The sequence below is a fragment of the Camelus ferus genome, chromosome 1, assembly GCF_009834535.1.
Source record: "Camelus ferus isolate YT-003-E chromosome 1, BCGSAC_Cfer_1.0, whole genome shotgun sequence".
Classification (NCBI taxonomy): domain Eukaryota; kingdom Metazoa; phylum Chordata; class Mammalia; order Artiodactyla; family Camelidae; genus Camelus; species Camelus ferus.
In genome coordinates this window covers 79399700-79421023 of record NC_045696.1, presented here as the reverse complement: position 1 = coordinate 79421023, position 21324 = coordinate 79399700, and the positions used below count along the sequence as shown (strand labels likewise).

Genomic DNA, 21324 nt, shown 5'->3' with positions numbered 1-21324 from the left:
TAGAGAATGAATTGCAAATTATTTCCAAAATTATCTCAGTAAAATTATTCAATGAAGTGTTTCAGTTTTTATTGAGGATCCAATAAAAATTCATGAATAGTATATTTAGTATGTCTTAATCTAGTTGCCCCACATTCTAACTTTTGTTTTTTGTTTTTCATTACATTGGTGTTTTTCAATGGCCCACTCTAACTCTTGTTCATAATAATCCATATTTAATATTTGTTTGATTATTTTATCATCCTTAGATCAGTTTAAACATTTTTGGCAAGAATGTCACATAGGTGATATTGTTTATATTAGGAGGCAAATAATGTCCAGTTATTCTATTATTGATAATTCTATATATTTGAGGACTTGATTAAGAAAATGCTCATTGTATCTCACCACTGAGATACTGAGGTGACTTTGATCCAACTTGAAAGTGAGTAAACTAAAGCCTGTGGGCCAAATCCAGTCTTCTTCCTGTTTTTGTAGTAACATATTACTGAAACACCTAAGCTCAGTTATCTATTGTTGTTTTTGTTGTTTTCACACAAAGTGGCAGGGCTGAGTAGTTGCAACAACGACCATGTGACCTGCAAGTCCAAAATATGTACTATTTGACTATTTATAGAAAAATAAAAGTAGGTCAAACTCTGATTTAGATGTGTTCAGGGGACTGTTAAGAATATGGTTTTTGTTTTTTTTTTTTTTTAATGTCGTAAGTTTTCTTCTCTTCTGGTTATTGCCAAAATGGAATAAGAAAGAGTGCAGTTTATCTCCTGCCTGAATTAGTCAAAAAATAAAACAGAACAAGCACAGCCAAAGTACATGAAACAAGGGGGTTTGAGACAATGGATGTCAGACAATGAAAACGAAAGAGCAATCCCTGAGAAATCGGAAATGAAGTTAGTCCTGCAACTGTCCCAGCTTACTGCTTTGGAGGAGTTTCTAGACCACAGTATAGAGAAGGAAAATCCAGATGGATTCCAACCAACTTCCCAGAGTTGGAAGAGTCCAAGAGATTAAGGTGGCTATAGAACACAGAGGTGAGAGAGCTGTATGCGGAGAGAAGTCCAGAGGTCTTCAGAGGGCCTCTCTCAAGTATTCAGCACAATGATTAGGGCAAGCATGTGAGGAAATTATCAGATGCCAGGAAAGAATTATCTGGAAGTATTAAAATGAACAATGCATGATGCACACACAGGAGAAGATGAGTGCATGTTCCTACCAGCCAGAAAGGTAAAACTCGTAATTCATGAGACACAGGGTAGAGTACTTATGAAGTTCTTGCTTCAGGAGATGTGGGAAATAATGAGCCATACATTAAGCACTGCTCTGTGCCTACCTAACACTTCTTAAAGCAAGACTCCAAAGCCCAAACCTTTCCATGTAACTTAACAGAAAACCTAGAACAAAGCTCGAGAATATTTATAGGATTGCAAGCGTACCTAGTATCCAACAAGGTAAAATTCAAAATGTTTAGCATTCAGTCAAAGGTTAACAGACATGCAAAGAAGGAAAATATGAATCTTAATGAGGAATATAAGTCAATTGACATAGAACTAAACTGGCAAAGATGTTAGAATTAGCAAGGACAATAAAATTGTTATTATAACTGTATTCCAGATGCTTAAACAAACTTAAAGATACAGAAAATAATTTTTAAAAAGACCCAAATCTAATTTATACATATGAAGACTGTGAAATGTAAGATGAAAAATACACTGATGTGCAATGGCAGATTAGCACTGCAGAACAAAGTCGTGAATTTGAAGGCATAAGAATAGAAATTATTCAAAATAAAACAAGATAATTTTAAAAAGTGAACAGAATATGAATGATACGTGGTTCAACTTCAAGAGGCCAAATGTGCATACAGCTGGAGTCTCTAGAGTAAGAAGAGTGTTACAGAAAGAAAATTTGAAGAAACAATTGTTGAAAAATTTCCAAACGTGATGAAAATTGTAAATCTACAAATCCAAGAAGCTCAGTGATCCCCAATTACAAGAGATATAAACACATGACACCCAGCATATTATAATCAAATTCCTCAAAACCAGTGGTAATAAGAAAATATGAAAGACATCTGCGAAGGAAAAGACACGACATACAGAAAAAAAGAGTGATGACAGCAGAAGTTACATTAGAAACAATGCAAATGAGGAGGCAGTGAGCAAGTGCTCTTTAAAGTAAAAACTACCAGGCAAGAATCATCTACAGCCAACAAAATATATCTCAATAACTAGTGAAATATGGTGATTTAAAGAACAATCTTCAGTAGACAGGCACTATAAGAAACGATAATGTGTAAATATGATACTTTCTTATTTAAATGTCTTGAAAAGATAACTGACTGAACAAAACATTAAAGGGTTTATAACATATGGGTAAATAAAATGTATGACAACAACAGCATAATGTTCAGAAGGCAAGGAATGAAAGTACACTCTTGGAAGATTCCTATACTACACACACAGTTGTATAATATCACTTGAAAGTAGACTGAGATAAGTTAAAAGATGTTTTCCCTGTGAACTCTAAATCAGTGATTAAAATAACAAAACAAAGAGTTGTATCTAACAGGCCAAGAAAAGATGTAAAACAGAACTATAAAAATATTTACTTAATCCAAAGGTAGGCAGAGAAATGGACAAAGGGCACACAGAACATAAGGGACAGATTGAAAACATGTAGTAAGATAGAGTCAAACCTCACCATATCAATAATCACAATCAAGGTAAGTGGTCTAAACAACTCCATTTACATTTAAAATGCTGGGATTGTCTGACTGAATAAAAAAGAAAAATTCCAATAATTTTGCTGCCTAAAGAAACACACTTTAAAGTAAAAACATAAAAATAACATGAGTGAATCTCAGAATAATTATGCTAAATGGAAGAAACCAGACTCTTCGCTGAAAAGAGTACGTACTGGATAATTCCATTTATATAAGACTTTAGAAAATGCAAACTAATCCATAGTTACAGGAAGAACATGAGTGGCTCCAGGGAGGAGGGGCAAAACCAAGAGATTACAAAGGAGCATGAGAAAACTGTGGGGAGTGATAAATGTGAATGCAGTGTTTATTACAGTGATAGATGATGGGTGCCTGCATATGTGAAAACTTACCAGATGATACATTTAAATATGTGGGGTTATTGTACATCAATTATACCTCAACAAAGCATTTTAAAACAATTGTTGAATTTTCATCACTATCTCAAATTCGGATGCAGTGCCATAGAATTCGTTCTCAACTGCCCGCATTCCATAGTTGTATTTTCCTTCTGTCATGATGAAAAACGGTTCCTAACAAAAACAAAATGCATACTCGTTTTTCTGTCTTACAACACACACACACACACACACACACACACACACACACACAATGTTTAGGATCACATCTTATACCACTATTATCAGAGAAAGTCAAAGAAGTAAAGTTCATTTCTTATGTCTCTTGTGCTTGATAAGCAAGAGGTGGTCAATAAATATTTACCAAGTGGATTAATGAATGTAACAATGGCAATCATAAACCTTCATGAGCAGTCTTTGTGAGTTTTCAAAATAAAACAAAATTTCACCTTGAGAAGTTAAAAAAAATTTCTTGCAGTTCTTTTGGCCCTTATGATATGTACGATTAAGGTACACTAAAGTGTGTAATTAGAACACTGTGTTTAATTTACTTGAATTATTTATTTTTCCTTGTATGGTCATGTTAAAAATTTGATATATAGTTATGGTACATTTGTTTATGTTTGGACTGAATTTTATGATAGTCTTTTCATCTTCTTTAATTTAAATTTTGAATATGTAAATTATTTATATGATCCAAAAGATAAAACATATACTCAAATCTTTCTCCCATAATAATTTCCTTCAATCTCTACTTCCACTTACCTGCAGGAAAGGAAATCATTGTCTTAATTTCTTCTTGCAAAAAGAAACAATGTTTTTTCATATATATATTTTATTTCTCCTTTCTTATTTAAAATGAGGCATATTTACAGTATTGCTTATTTATCTACTCTCTTGACTTTGCTTTTGTTTTTCTTAATAGTACACCTTGGATGTAACACTCTCTATTGACGTCTTCTTCATTCTTTTTTCATCTACATACTTCTCTTTCATCACTCTTCACTCAGATCAGTTTCCTAGGGATAGCATTTCAGTGGTGTCCACTATTTTGCCATTCCAAATAATGACATAATGAACAATCTTTTGTATATATTGGTTTTTACTTTTGAAAGATTATCTTCAGGATGAATTACTAGAAGTAGAATTGCTTTTATTGTGGTAGATATTGCCTACTTCCCCACCATGTGGTCACATACTTGATACTGTCGCCAGCAATCTATATATAGACTACTCCTTTCCCGACAGTCTTGCCTTTGTGTGTGTTGCCAAACTTTTGAAATCTTACCGGTTTGACAGATTAGGAATGATATCATCTTTTAGGTTGAATTTGGTATTACTGACCACTTGGATTATAATGAGGTTGAGTACTCCTTAATATTTGTTCAAATGCAATTGATATCTCTTTTTCTCTGTGCTGTCTTTTTATCTCTGTCAGTCTATGTCTCTGTTCTTGATTTTTAGAATCTTTTTATATATTGGGGAGATTTTTCTGTGAGATAAATTGCAAATATTTTATTGCAGTTAGTAATTAGTCTTTTGCCTCTGTTTATGGTATGTTTTAGAACATGATGGTTTTTTAAACTTGTAATTGAATTTACCAAACTTTCATTATTTCTGGATATTTAGTTTTAATTAAGAAAGCTTTAGTTATAAATTAGGAACCACACTCAGTTTATAAAGTAATTCATCCACTTATATTTCCTTCTCATGTCAATATGGCTTACTTTTTTTTTTCACTTAAATGTGTTTCATTTGGAATGTATTCTACTGAGTAAATTTAGATACAGAGCCAATTTGATTGTTTTAAAAATGACTATCCAATTGTCTCAACATAATGTATTTAAAACCTCCATCTTTTTCTTATTTATTTAGAATACTCCTTTATCATACATATGTTTCTGGTCTTATATTTTGTTCCATTAGAGCCACAATATGTAGTTTTAATTGTAAAGGCTGTAGAATATATTTTTTAAATGTGGCAGGACTGGTACTCAATTATTATTCTTAGCTAGGGATTTCCTAGCTATTCTTGTATGTTTATTTTGTAAACTTTAGCATTAACTCTTTTAGCTCAAGAAAATGAAAAGCGAGCATTTTTATAGACATCAAGTTAAATTTCTGTGTCGATATGGTTGGTTGAAGATGGCTACAAAGTCATCATACCTGAAGATGTGGAGTCTAACCCCCTTCTTTTGAATCTGGGCTGGCCATAGTGACTTGCTCGTCTGGCAGAATGTAACAGAAGTGTTGTTCTGGGACTTAGAGGCTTGGGCAGAGAAAATGTCACAGAAACTTTCCAGGTCCCTTGGGACCTCTTGGGATCCACACACCATGCTGTGAGGAAGTCCAAGATGCTCCATAGAGGCTGCATGGACAGGAATTAAAGATCCTGGTCACTAATCCTGGCTGAGTCGACAGCCACTATCGACTAGCCAGCCGTGTGAGTGAGTCTTCTTAGAAGACGGGGGACCCAAGACTGGGCTGGGGACCTGACTGAGTTACCCCAGCTGATACTGTGTGGAGCAGAGATGGATCTTCCCAGTAAGCCCTGCTCAGATTGCAGATTTTTGAAGAAAGGGAATAGTTACTAAAGGTTAATGCTATTCTAAGCCACTAATTTTGGTGTCGGCTACCACACAGCAGTAGATTGCCAGACCCGTTACCTTAGAGAGAATTTAAACTAGATAGATAACGCTTTAACTTCCCACTTTTCACTAAGATGCCTTTATAAACTCGTTATACTTTATTCCCCTACCTCATTTTATTAAAAAAATGTTGAGAGGATTGTAGTTTAGTGTATTTAAATAATTTGTTCTACCTTAAACATATCAACAATACTAGTAACATTTTATCAAATATTCATCCCGAATAGCATAGCTTAAGATTTGTCTTAATAGAAAGAATAATTTCTAACAATTAAAAATGATTTGTTTATTACTTTTATCCTATCTGCTTTAAATAAGTATTCAAGGTAATTAAAAATCTATATAAAGGTGAGGTCTTTTTTATAACAAATTAAAAAGGAAAACCCATAAAAAGAAGGGGTTAAATTTTGCATTATTTTCTTAGTTCTAAGTTTCAGCCTTTAGCATTTTAATGCTCTTTATGATTGACAGGTATGTTTGATACAGTTTTTCTCCCTCCCCCAAATACATTATTGTAGCAAAGAAATATCTCACAATTGAGGAAACATGTGTACATCACGAAGAATTTTTGTTTCCAAAATAAAATAAGGACCTATAGATAGATTCTAATATCTGCAAGAAGATTCATCAGGTATTTTGTTTGAAATGGCAAATGTAGGTAGACATATATCCCAATTCGCATAGGAGGTCAGGATCTAGTGCATGACACTATATTTTCTCTAAGGCATTGCCTTTTCAGCCTTAAATATAGCATAGAGGCAGCAGAGTATGCAGTGGTCACGGATGCTGAAACCAGACTGCTTGAAACCCAGATGTGGATTCAGATCCCAGCTCTTCCACAGAAGCTATAAGATTACGGGGAAATTTGCCTACATTATAGTTTGCTCTGAAGCTTAAATGAGCTAATATTTGTAGAGCACACTGGAAATCACCTGTATGTACTAAGCATTGTGCGAGTGCTTATTAAATAAAAGGCAAGGAAGACCTCAGAAAGGGGGAAATAGGTAAATATTTTAAGGGGAGAAAAAGAAAAGAAAAAAACAGGACTACAGCATTTTAATAGGATTTATTTAAACAGCCGCTGTTCATTTTATATCAACTACTGTTCCCTTATATGTAGCATCTCTGTAGCAAGTAGGAGAGGTGCCTTTGAAAAGTTTTCAAGCCTTAAGAAAGTTCCAAGGTCTAAATATATGCGAACCTTTTTGTACTGCAGCAAGTCGTTCTGTTATGTACACACGTTAGTACAGATGGCTATTTTGAGAGAGTGTAAGCAAAACTGATTATAACAAATGAATTTTGTATTCTCAAGATTTGTTTTTCTCTCGGTATATTATCATTTTCAGCTACATTTTTGGAAGCATACATGACAGGTGTACTTACCAACTGTGCCTGAAAGAATTATGTTTTGGAAAAAAAGAAAAAACTAGCACTGCAAATCTCTAGTTCCCTGTCCTTTTTTCATGTTGAAATAATTCCTGCATAAATTTGTTTACTTCATATTTCTCAGGTGTACTTATTTATAATTTATACCCTGCCTACTTCCCAAATGATTTTAAGACAGCTTTTTAAAATTCATGTATAATAAGACAATTAAAATAAAAATAGCTCAAACTCATATGAGTGTATGTGAGGGTGAGGCTCTCAGTAGAAAAGTACATAGGCCTAAAATTTTAGTAATTTATATTAAATTTAGTTTTGAACTTCCTGGTAGGTCGGATAAAAAGGAACACGGATTAAAAAAGGGACTATTCCAAGTTAATTAGAACTGATAACAATTTTCTTTTTCTTGTCTTGAATTCTGAAAAACAGTTTTTGGTGTGTTTTCTACCTATCTAGGAAAAATAACTTTTATAGAGTTTTTAACAAAAGGTGAAGAGACGTTCCTCATATCCCAACCCACCCTTAATAATAGTCAAGGGTATATCTTGATAATATCATTTATTGAAAATTTTAGTTGGCTTTGAGTTTTGGGGTTATCTTATTTGTTTATAGTGAGACTTGTCTCATGTGGCCCAGATTTATTTAGAATATTTAATGAAGTATTTCTCAAAGCGTGGTCTCCCACCACCTGCATTAGAATCACCTGAATAATTTGTTAGTTATTCAGGACCTCACCTCAGTCTTAGAATCTTTGCAACTGTCATTTAAATCAAGCTCTTTAAGGGATTGTTATGAACACCAGTGATGGCAAATCACTTTCTTGGAGAAATAAACCTCTGGGAAGAGATCAAAGGGCAATCTAAGCTACAAGAAATTTTGAGATCAGAAGACCTTGGTTGCCAGTATTCAAGGTTTTACTACTAGTGAGTTGATTAATTTTACCTCAGTTTCTTCCTCACGTAAAAGAGAGGAAGCAATTTTGTCTTACAAAGAAGACAATTGTGGGTTACATTAGGCAATATATGTAAAAATTATTTGGAAACCATGAAATAAAACTAAATGAGAGTCAGTTCTCATTACTATCATGGAAAACATGTGGTTGAATAATCTAACTGTACTGAGGAAGTTGCATGATGTAGGAGTTCGGGGCTCTCATGGTGTGTTTGACACCTGAATTCCACTCACTAAGAGCCTTAAATTCTGGAGGGAATCTGGGGATCCTTCTGCTTCTGAAAAAGCCTTTCAAACAATCCTACTGTTTTTAGACTTGGATTCACCACCCTTCCAACTACTTGTTTGCCAGTTCTTGGAACATGTGGAGTTCTGCAGAGAAACTGAGTTGGTTTTTGACCTTATCTACTGTCACCTTAGAAATCAACTTTCTTAGCTAAGTACTTTGTTTCTTGGGTTTGTTTTTGTTTTTGTGTTTTTGCATTCTAGTTTCCAAAATGATACCATTGTCTCCTTTCTCTTGTTATTGTGAGATTTTTGCCTCTTTCAAAGGATCTGAGTTGTCATTTTAAGGGCTTTTGGGGATAATGAGGGCTGCTAACACAAAAGTTTTGCCTTGAATTCATTCTTTTACAGTGTGAATACTTTCTTTCTAAAATCATTAGTTGGAAACCTGATACACACTCTTGTTTTAGAGTATTTTAAAATGTGGTGCATATATTTTGCCTTCAGCTAAAAACATTAGAATTACCCCACCCACTCCAAAGTCCCAGCTTCACTCACTTCATGCTCAGCAACATTAAATAAGTAAGTAAATAAATAAACAAACACCAAGTCTTCCTGAGAGAGAGAAAATGATGGATACTTGATAGTTTTGAAAAGTACTGGATGACAATGCTTGTTGGCAGTGTTCTTCCTAAAAGTTTCTTATTACTTCATTTTTTTTCTCTCATAAAAGCTGATAAAAGTGACAGCAGATGTATGCCCAGATCTACTGTGGGAGTGAGAAACCCAAGTTTGAAAGTGCATAGACACTTTTACCAAAATTCAATGAAGGGGATTGAAAGAAATTAGGTTGCATCAACCCTACCAATAAAACACAGATAATTAAGGAAGAAAAACGGTATAACTTCTGTATGTAAGTTAAAGTACCTTAACAGGCATGGTGACAGTGTATATATTAGCAGATGCTGTGGCTGTGCATATTTATGCCATAGGTCCAAAATCCCACATCCTACAACGGTTAGCATACAGGAGGAACTTTGATCTCTGTAGACACAAGTCCCACTGCTTCGTATATTCCTTAGGTTTAATCTAACGTATAACCTAACTTACTCTTTCATTGATTCTTTATTGGGTATAATTCCATTAATTACTTTATAAAAGAGAGAAATAGCTTGGAACAGATGAGTTTTGATGAGAAATAGGAAGAGTGACCTGGATTCTTAGGGTGGAATCCAGGACAGTGACCTACAAGAATGATAATCTGAATTTTTTACATGCTAGAATAATGCTACTTCTGATTTCGATACTGAAGCATTTTGGCTACTCTCACCTCAATCTGGAAATAGCACAGAACCCTCTTGTTCAAGCCGATGACTTCCAACGTGTCCTCTATCAGTGGTGCATGCTTTTGCAGAGCTGGCAAAAAAATCAGGTTAGGGTGAAGAAGTTATCAAAGCTTTCTTGCTATTTTGCTTTTGGTTCAAAGCTAAAGGTGCTGCTACCCTAAGACTCTCTTTGGCTTAATCTTGCTAGTCCATCCCCAGGGCTCTGTTTCAAAGGTACAGAGGTGTAGTGTTGATTCCAGTGCTACTGAACAGTGGTCTCTAAGTGGAGGCCCCCAGTTATCCACTGGGTGTAAAATCTGTGTATGGAATGTGCATTGTAATCTCTTCTTACTGGACTGTATCTGTATGATTTATACACATGCATAAAATGGAGGTCCATCCTCAAAATATCTGTAAAACTATCCTATAGAATAAGAAAGGTATTCAAAGAGAATGAATCACTCATGTAGCCTTATTTGGAGCTTCTGTGGAGCTAGGCACACAATTATTGCAATTCTCTCTTCTCCAGCGGAGAAATGTAGCACCAAGAATTTGAGACCTAAGGTTGTCTCATTAGGCAGATGAGTCCCTTAAATTCTATTGTCTCTATTTTTATATTTTAATCAAGGAATCTTGGCTTACCACTAGTGTCACTATGAGCAATAGCCAGGGCAAGTAATAATAAAATAACCAGTGAAAATGAAACACAAATATAGAAGAATTTTAGAGTTCAGAAGGGTGCTAAATTAAAATATATGTATTCTCACATTATATTTAATTGTGATGTATAAACTGTTAAATACAAAGTAGATTAAAGGAAAGGCATTTGTATTGTAATTTTTTCAAATAAGCAAATAGTGACTTCTAAGTCTATTCTTATTTGCTGCCTTCTCTTTTTGCCAAAGTGTCAGCTCTTTGTAACACAGCTGAAATGACAATCCCTGTGTGATGGAACCATCTACCTGGCTTGTACAAGGGTATGTCAGAAATGTTAACCATGTGGGAGTCATCTAAGAGCAAATAAGAAAAACCAGAGTCATTTAGCACTTAGAACCTTCCAGAGCAGCAGTTTAAAAAATAGCCTTGGGCCACAGAGTCTACTTTGCTAGCTAGCATCCTGGTTTATTATATGAAAAGGACACTATGATGCTTTGATCCCTGATTCACACATTTCAGAGCATTGCTAGCTTCAAATCTTGATGTATGTATTGTTGCTGCTTATTTGTGACTCTCTGGGCTTCTTTGTGTGCCTTTATTTCAGTGTGTTATCTTTATTGCTTTCATTATCTGCATGCTTGTGTTTGTTTTTAGCTAGCACTTATATGTGTGTGATTCTATATTTTGTCAAAATTCCTTATCATAACGGGGCTCCATGTCAATATTGATCTTGTTGGCTAAGTGTGATTCCTGAAAATCTTTTGTGTTTTGTTCTGAATTTACTTAACTTCTTGTATTTAACTGATGGTTAGGTAGGTTTTCTTCTTCTTTACTCTGTTGGGTTATGCAGATCTTCTACCCTAAGTATATAGCAAAAGAAAATGAAGTACATGTTCTAATAAAATGAATGCTTATTCTTGCCATTCTGTAGAAAGCTCCATGACATAGAGAGAGTGGAGGCAGGTGAATTATGTTCCACCATGTCAGCCCCAAGCTAAATGGAGCTTTATCTTTTTCACACAGTGAAAGTATCTAGAGAGAATGTAAAGTAGTTTCCATTGTACAATGAGTCACTCATTAAAGTCAAATGACGTCCATGGAACACTTGTTTCAGACATCACAGCTATTGGGGCAAAAGCTAGTTATCAAAGAAAGGCAGAATACCACACTGGACTGATCATACTTTTGTATTCTTTTCAAGTGAGAAACATACTTTGGAGTAAATTAAAGACATTTGCTACATATATTCATTGAAATTTATGTCCCTCAACTTTCAAGTCTTGTGTTATAGGTTTCTGAATATATTTGCATTTTTATAACCTCTAGAAAGTTATCAAAACTATTAAATTGCCTGAATAATTAAGAGTCAAAACCATCCTAGTCAGTTAGTATGAGAATGCCATTTGAGTGAAGATCTTTGGAACATGATGCTTTATATACTAACTCACCTGTACAACCTGGAGGTAAAACCAAACAGTTTCAAGGGACAAAAGCTCCTTTAATACATGATTCTTTATCTAAAACAGTATTAAAAGGCTAGAACCTTACTACTAGTTTAAAATGAAGAATCAGAATAAAAAATACATGATGTTGTCCACTATAAAGTCTCTTTGGTGACAAAAATACTGATTCATATTTTATCTGAGTCTCCCCAGTATGTCCTCCCTTCACATTACACTTGGAGGTATCACTATGCACTGGAGAGATGTTTGGCTCAATTTTAGACTCAACCATTTACTCTTTGTGTGGCCGCGAGTTAATGAACTTCTCTGGGCTTGAGTTTCTTCAGTTGTAAACCAGAAGAGGATGAGAATGCTTTTAAAACGTTATTTGAAGAGACTGGAGAACAAGCATGGATGATAGTGCCCATTTAAAGGTCTGTTACGATAGGCCACTTGAGAATGATCGTGCCTTTCATGGAAGGTGTAACAGCAGGGATGGAGATAAATGCAGTAATTAAAGAAATATTTAGATGAATAAGATCCAGAGAATTAAAAATAGGAGTTGAAAAATTTTGTAGAGTTTCTCTAGGATTCCAAAAGAAAACATTTGGCTGGTAACTATGATAATTATAGTAGTTAAAGTTTATTAACAGCGTACTACTCAACGTGTGTGTGTCTTAATGAAAGGTGAGTGATGTGGCCACATTTTTCAGCTGGGGAAATTGAAATCAGGAAAGGCATGCGCCTTCCCTGTCATCCCATGGCTGATAAGTGGGAGCATCTGGATTTGAATCTCCATCTGTCTGACTTCAAAGTCCAAGTTCCCATCATTAGGCACCATACCAAACTAGGTGGTAAGAGTACATGGTTAATATTCTACCACATAGTGGTAGTGATGGTATGTACGGAGCACTAACAATTCCCCTTGGGCTACCGAGTTTGCCTTCCACCATTGGAAGAAGAATCTCTTCTTTGATTACATATTTGGCATGTGTGCTTCTAGAACTGTGTATGACCAGACATGTCTTCGTTGTGATTAGAGAACTGTATACTCTTCCTTGTCTTTAGCTATCTCTTAAATGCAGCTACGATTCATGACTATAAATTATCTAGAATCAATTAGTAAATTTTGTAATCCAGCATTTTTGGCCATTTAGTGAAGTTCATTAGAATAGCCATTTCATTGAATGGCATGTTGAATTAACTATATTGAATGAAATGTGATCTACTTATGCCATGTGCGCTGTAAATTTGCAGTGTAGGGCAAATCAGAACAAGAAGCAGTGTGTGCAACAGCATTTGGGATCCTGGCTAATCAGACGACAGCAGTGTTTTAATAATTAAGTTGCTGTGGGTTGATTGCTGAAGACATTGGTCTGTCAGAACTCAAATGACAAGACTCATGCGAGTGTTTGCACATAGTAAATTCCTTAATCATTTCACTCTTCATTGTATGGCTTATAATTCTGTTACCTTCTGCTGAGAGATGAACAAGCTATCTTTCACTGGTTGTTGAACACTTCTTTCGTGTGCATTCGTGACAAAAGATTATTACGCAATCTTAAGAAGAAAAATATTAAGGCTGTTCAATTCCATTGTCAAATAGGCCCTTGTAGGTCCTAGACTTAATCATAAAGAAGGAATAATGAACTGAGACTCAGACAATTTGCTTCTAGGCATAGTACTGCTACTTAAAAAAAATTCAGCTTTAACAAAGTCACTCTATCTCAGTTTCCCTCACATGTGAAATGAGAAGGGTGTACAATTTAAGGTGTTTTTTTTCTGTGATATATAAAATGTAGTCATCTAACTTTAATTTCATAAACTATATTAAAAATTATTGGAATAATCTGTGCAGTTTAAAGTTGATTCGGAAATCCACTTGAGATATACATTGCTTTCAAGATGGCTACATTCTTTCCTATTTTATTCTTTAAAAATATGAGATGTTTGATTCTCTATGAAAAATTGAAATCTTTTTTATTCATCAATATACAGTTGCATTAATTTCTTTTACTTAGTCAGTCGTAGTTCCCAAATGGAGACATTTAGCAGTGTCTGGAGACATTTAGCAGTGTCTGGAGACATTTTTATTGTCACAAATAAGGAAGTACTGCTCTACTGTTGGTAGGGGCTAAGGATCCTACAATGCACAGTACAGACCCCTACCTCCAGTAAAGAATTACCCTGCTGAAGATGTCAACTGTGCCAAGGTTGAGAAATCCTAAGCTGAATATGTCCTTAAGAGTAAAAAGGAACTAGTCTGAGAGTCTTATTTTGTAACATATTATAAAGGTACATTACAGTGAAAAATGTATGTTTATTCATTAAGTATTTTTAAAGCATCAAACAATATTTAGTTATAATTATTTTCAATTTCTCCAGATTCTGGAGTTGGTAGATATGAATTCATATCCTGACTTTGTCACTTGATAGTTACATGACCTTGAACAACTTATTTCTCTTCTTTTGAGTCTCGATTCTCTCATCTGAAAAGGTGTTTAATTATGCCTTCCTTTCATTGTTGTAAGACTTAAAATAGAGCATTAAACGCTTATAACTAAAAGCTGTTTAAAACTGACACATAACAATGATCATGTTAACGATGATTTTAATGAATAGCACGGTTTTATTAATTGATTTACTAAAAAAATTCTATGAGTCAAAAATTTCTTTACATTAGTTGTGTTTTATAGCAGAAAAAGAATACCGAGATATGCTTCTGTTTCTTATTGAAACTAGAGACGAAAATAGTACAAAGCAACTTTTTAAAAACTTTCTTCCATTTATAAATAATATATGGAAAAAATAATTTCGTATGCTGTAAAAAAGAAAGTACTTGCATTTATAGAAACTGGTGCCAAAATAATAAATAGCGTTGGAAAGATACTGTAAAGAGCTGTGCTGAATAAGAGACGCTCCTAAAGATATTAAAACCACCCACAAATGAATCAGAAAAAAACTGCAGTTGAAAGATGACTAGAAATGTGCTGGTGGTTGAGCTGGGAACCATTTTCAACATGCTCCTTTCCTAAACATTCCGTCTTTTCTGCACTAATATGTTCTGTAAGGGTCAGTAACTTTGACCAGAAAACGGTCAAGTGTAGAGCAGTGAATTTACAGACACCTGAAAACCAAGCTCCTTGAAAATGATCCATTGAAAATCTGCAAATCAGTGCTATTCTTTTCCAGCATGAGCAGTCCTTTCCCCAAAGGAATTCTGGCTGATGAGTAGGAGTACATTATTTGAAAGAACTGCAGAAGAACTTCTTAGGTGTTCTTCCCCTTTAGCAAACTGTTGGGAAGATGGAGGAGTGTTCAGCATGAGGTATGCTGTCATTATATTTATTCTAGGGATTTTTCAGCACTGTAATTTATTTCTATGCCAAAACAATATGAATTGTTAAAAAATGTACTTCTTCACAGAATGAAACAGTTGGATTGGGTCCCTATTGAATTATGCACATATCTTAGCTAAGAGGATGGTATTTTCTGAGTAATAAAAATCACATCATTTTGCAAAAACAAAATACTTGAAATCTGTACCAGTACATTTCTAAGGACTACTCTTCCAGGTGGACCTAAAATGAACTTCTGAAAAATTTTAACGGTGCCCTGAAAGCTCACCACGTCTTTAATTAAGAATAGAGTACATCTGCCTTCTCTAGTCTTTTTACTAAGATGCTTCCTCCTGGAAATGAATACATGGAGACTCTTCCAGAGAAAGTATGGCCAGATCATTCCTTTTATGAAAATGTAAAGGGCAGCTTGGGTAAGGGAATAATTAAAAGTCTAAACACTAAGCACTTAAGAATTAGCATTTTCCTCCTCCATGATCCTAAGGCAAAGGATATGGAAGTTTTCAGTCACTGAGCACCCACTGTGGATAAAGCATTCTTCTGATGTCTTTACATATGTTCTCATGGAATCTTTCAAGCCACCACGCAGAGTGAGTGGAACTGTGTTGTGTATATTTCATAAATGAGGATACTGAGCTGCAGAGAGGTTAAGCTCATTCAACCAGTGGTAGAAGGTCTGCATCTGAGTCCAAATCAAAGGTCTCTGAAGTTTAATACCCGTCCCTCGAATCACACTGCTTCCATTCTTTATTGTTGTTTTATGTGTTTCTATTTTAAAACTTCCTCAACTGCCTTAAATCTCCCCTGCCAGATGCATTCTTCAGTGTCAGAAGCCCCGGTTTGCACATCTTAGTGCTCATCAAATATTCAGTATTACTGACTGGCATATGTTTGATCCTTATAAATATTTGTTAAAGAGATGCCGAGATTGAAAACATTCACAAAGTGCATCTTCCTCCATTTGTCAAACAAAGGTGGTGGAATGGCATACCTGTCAAAGCATTTAGATATTATGAAGATCAATGTTAAATGAATACGTGGTTATATCCTACTGAGGTGACAAGGTTTACATAGTCGACCCTGAAGACTGTAGCATGTGTAAACACTGCTTAACTTCTGTGTAGTTGAATCTCCTCACCAAAAAAAAAAAAACCCCACAAAAATAAACAAACAACCCCCCCCCACAGTTCTCTAGGTGTATGTTCAGAAATGGTATTTGTCTAGAATAATATGAAAAAAGTAAAAAGATATGTATTTCAAAGGAAAGCATTTACATTTACTGATGTGGTGTCTGCATTTCTTAATGTGCAAAGGGAACAAATGAACTGTAATTAGAAGATCCAAAAGAGTAGTGGCCAAATCCTTTTGATAAATTGTTTTTATAATAGGAAGTTATAATTATTCATGTTTTTTGGATTCTGAATTGGTGTTAGTTTCTAGCCCCAGTTGATATGATAATGGAGTGCTGTCCAAGTACTGTGTTTATATGTCTGACCTCCTCTCATGAACACCTGGTGGGCAGGGACTGGCTGTTCACCTTTGTATCTCTGCAGGTGGTTAGCGGGTGAATTCATACTTTACCAGACTGCTGCATGTGATTGAGGATGCAAATGGTGATATAGTTGGAGAAATCATCCTGTCTGGGCTGGAAGCTCTAGCTCCAAATCTTCTTTATAAATGTCTCTTGACTTTAAGTCCCTAATAAGTAAAATCACAGCATTGCAGGAGTTACGTAAAGCCTTTTCCCCATCAGACAATCGTATTGTATTGACACAGATAAGTACTTGCCTAAGGACCCTCTTCTAAAAAGTTAAGTTCTTTATTAATAAGATACATTCATGCAGTTCTGGACCAAACAATAAGCTCTGACCAAAATGTGTATCATTTTAAATGAAGTATATGCAGTGAGAGTTAAAAGTTATACTATGAAGGGAGTTGTAAGCATACCTGAAGTATTCGTGTTAAAACAATTTATTGTTTTTGAAGGAAAATTACGTTGTTAGTTCTGTTTTAATCAGAGGATGTCAGAGTTTAAGAATCTTTTCTCCTGTGCAGAGATAAGACTAACAAATCAATCATTCTCTAATGGAGACTGTCTTGATGGTGCTATCTTTCTTTGAAAATGATCCCAGTGCTTTCTGAATATGCCATAGCCTTATTGCTATCCTGAGGGTGAAAACTCTGTTCCAGCCACCAAAAAAAAAAAGAAAAAAAGAAAAAAAAAAGCCTACATTTGCTTGAATACTAACTAAAATGACAGACAGGAGTAGCTTTATTTATAATATTATTTTTTAAGATACCTATCACCAAAACATCTTGAAATCCAAGAATAACATAGTTATTAGTTGCCCCATTAGAACTATTGAAAATACATATTAACAAACAGAACACTCATTACCTTGACTCACTTAAAAAGCAAATATTACCATTTTATTATATCTGCATATTGTTCAAGATCAATTTCTTCACACATATTCAGAAACAAGAACTTTTTGGACTTAAAATGCAAAAATTTAAAAATATACAGTTAAAATTATAATTAGGTTGCATTTTATTCTGCTTTTTTTACATGACAGTAGATTACAAACATCTCTGCCTGCCAGTAAATCTCAAGGAATATCATAATTTTCATGGCTGCTTATAGCTTTCTGTGTGAAACATAATTATTTGCTGGGCATTTAGGTTATTTCCATTTTAATTTTTTAGTAATGCCATAATGGAATACGCACACACATGCACACACAACCACGTATGCACACGTATAGCTTTGTGGGCTTTTCTGATTATTTCCTTGAGTAAATTCCTACAGGTAAATTTGTGGAATTAATAGGTATACACACTTCTTTTTTTCCCTACATTTTAAAAAAATAGCTAACTTTAGACTTAGAGAAGTATATCAAAAATAATACGGAGGTTTCCCAACACCCTCTCAGCCAGCTTCTTTTAATGTAACATGTAGTGTAATCATAGTATGATTGTCAAAACCAAGACATTACATTGGTATCATCTCAACTACAGACCGTAACTGAATCTCACCAGTTTTCTCTGTAATGTCATTTTTCTGTTCCAGGATCCTATATAAGTTCCCACATGCATTTAGTTGCTATTTCTATTTAGTCTCTGTGACAATTGCCCAGTCTTCTTTTTTCTTTTATGTTCTTGACACTTCTGAAGAATACCAGTTAGTTGTTTTGTAGACTGCCCGTCAATTTAGGTTTGTCTGATGTTTTCCTATGATTGAAATGAGCTTATGCATTGGCGAGAATCGCGTCCTTAACGCAGAGCACTGAGGGTTTTGTAATGTTCCATATGTTTCATCATTGGTGATGTTATCCACCTTGAACGTGTGGATAAGGTGGTGTCTCCTGGATTTCTCCACTGTAAAGCTGCTATATTTCCACCCCCTTGTAATGAATAAGTGTTTCAGAGGAGCTACTTTGAGACTATGCACACATATCCTGTTTCTCCTTAATTTTTGCCCACTGATTTTCAAATCCATGAGTGAATCTTGCCTGCAACAGTCACTACTGTGGCATTTGTCCATTGGTGATTTTTCTATTTTCTTTCCCTCTTCCTTGATGCTACACTTTTTTAAATGAATATTATGGAATATTTCAAAAATGAAATATTCAGAAAACAGTAAAACTGATACCTATACAATTCCCCAACCTGATTCAATCAACTGGTAGCAGTTGGCACATTAACTTTCGATCTCTTACTTTTGCATATGCTTTTTTGTTTTGATATTTCCTTAGAAATAAAATATAACAGGTATCGCTACATTTTCTTCTCCTTACCTTCTACTCCTCCTCCCTCCCTAGGAAGTCGGCATTCATTAATCACATGCATTTTAAATTATATACATGCATCTATATTTGACCATAAATACTATAAAGTATTATCCATTTCAAATTTTGATCTAAACCATATCATACATATATTACTAAATATACTTTCTTGTTTTTTACCTGTCAACATTAACATTTTGTCTTTTAGATTTACCAATATTAATACATATAGATTTAGTGCATTCACTTTAGCTGGTGGATAATATTCCATATGTTCAAGGAACTATGTTTAAGATTCAACATTTATCTACACATTTATTGAGCAACTATACTGTGGGGGCCAGGGGATGTTTTATTATTTGAATTTAGAGAGGATCCATTAAAGAGAAAGAGGATTTACATTTAGTACAAATAATGCAACAGTATTTGTAATAGCAAATATTTGGAACCATGAAAACTTACTAACTTAATACTAAGTTATATTCTCACTGAGAAGAAAAAAAGCAGAATGTGAGGTGATGGATGTGTTAAGTTAATGGGGGTGTCCTTTCACAATGTAGATGTTTATCAAATCATCACATTGTGCATTTTAAGTATCTTACAGTTATATTTGTTGGTTTGCCTCAATAAAGCTGAAAATGTTATATCTCATTCATTCATTTGTGTAATCTATAAATGTGTGTTTATCATCTGTTGTAGGTACTAGAGATTCAATGTCCTTTCCTCAAGAAGCTTACAGTCTAGAGTGAAGATGTAGACCTGTGAACAGTAATATAATTGTCTAAATACTATAACTGGCATTTTTCCAAATTATCATGAATTCATAAAGTTAGGCAGTGATCATCAATTTTTCCTTAAGGAGAACATAACCAGACTTCACAGAAGTGATAGTTGCCAGGTCTTCAATATGAGAAGATAGTTGTCAATTTGGTTGAGCTTTCAAAGGAGAAATTAAAAAAAAAAAAAAAAGGTGTTTGCAGAAATAATGAATAGGGAAACACCTAGCTAAATTAAAAGGCATATAATTTAAAATGGGTGTGTGAGATGGGAGGTGAGGTAGTAGGAGGGGTGTAGTGAAATGAAGCAATAATATTGAAATACAATCCAAATAGAAACCACATCGTGACAAGACTCTCAGTGATTGTAGTTTTCACGTGGTCAGTAACTACATGTGTGCGCTCAGGAAAGAAAGTCTGGGTGGCCCTTCTTTAGTGGTGTGGCTGGGAAATTGATTTCTTCACTGTCTTATTTTTAAAAAATCTTTAGTGTAGGACTACTAATGCTGAATTTGAAGGGATGCTAGGGGCATAGAATAGTTGTCGCTAACCCCATGCCTAGCCCATAGGAGTTTATCGTAACTACTAAAGCAGTCATTGCTATGTTTGCATGCTATGTGCATTTATTTCTTATAATCATTGGAAAGTCATTACAGTCATTTTAAACAGGAGAGTAAATGATTATATTGTTTCATTAAAAATTTGGGATGAGACAATTTTATTTTCATTTTGAGTTTAGTTGAAGAAAATTATTACATTCTCTTTTTTTTTCCTTAATCATTTCATGTATTTATCTTTTTTTGTTTGTGTGAGAACATTTTATTTCTGCTTTCTTAGGCAACTTCAATTATACAATACCATGTTATCAACTATAGTCACCACATTATACAGTGGATCCTCAGACCTTATTCAACTTATAGCTGAAAGTTTGCACCTTTTTACCAACCTTTCTCTAATTCTCGCACCACCAACCCCTGACAACCACTTTACTACTCTCTATTTCTGTGTGTTTGACTTTTTTTTAAGATTCCACTTACAAGTGAAAACCTACAGTATTTGTCTTTCTCTGGCTTATTTCACTTAGCGTAATGCCCTCAAAGTCTATTCATATTGTCAAAAATGGCAGGATTTCCTTCCTTCTCATGGCTGAATAATACCCTGTTGTATCTCTCTATGTTACATCTTCCTTATCCTTTCATCTGCTGATGGACACTTACATTGTTTCCTAAATTTCTTGTTTCTTGGCTACTGTGAGTGATGCTGTGATTAACATTGGGATGCAGCTATCTTGCCCATATCCTGTTTTCTTTTCCTTTGGATACATACTCTAAAGTGGGATTGCTGGATCATACGGTAGTTCTGTTTTTATTTTATTTTTTTGAAGAACCTCCATACTGTTTTCTATAGTGGCTGTACCAATTTGCATTCTCAAAATGATTACATTTTTAATTTTAAAAAGAGCAGGGTGATGGCAATTAAAGAATGACTTGAAGGGACTTAAAAGACAGTAAGAACTCTCAGGAAACTGTTACATTTGTGGAGTGTGTAGAGGGCAACGTGGAACGATCTTTTAATATATTGTTTTTATTAGTTTCCTGGGGATGTGGTAGCAAAGTTCCAAAACCTCAGTGGCTTAGAACAACAGAAATT

General features: G+C 34.5%; 1 protein-coding gene across 8 annotated transcripts in view; it reads left to right on the top strand.

Moving 5' to 3' along the window:
• The window catches only part of NLGN1 (neuroligin 1), a 756644-nt gene that overhangs the window by 187227 nt on the left and 548093 nt on the right, over positions 1 to 21324 (top strand). The window lies entirely within an intron of this gene.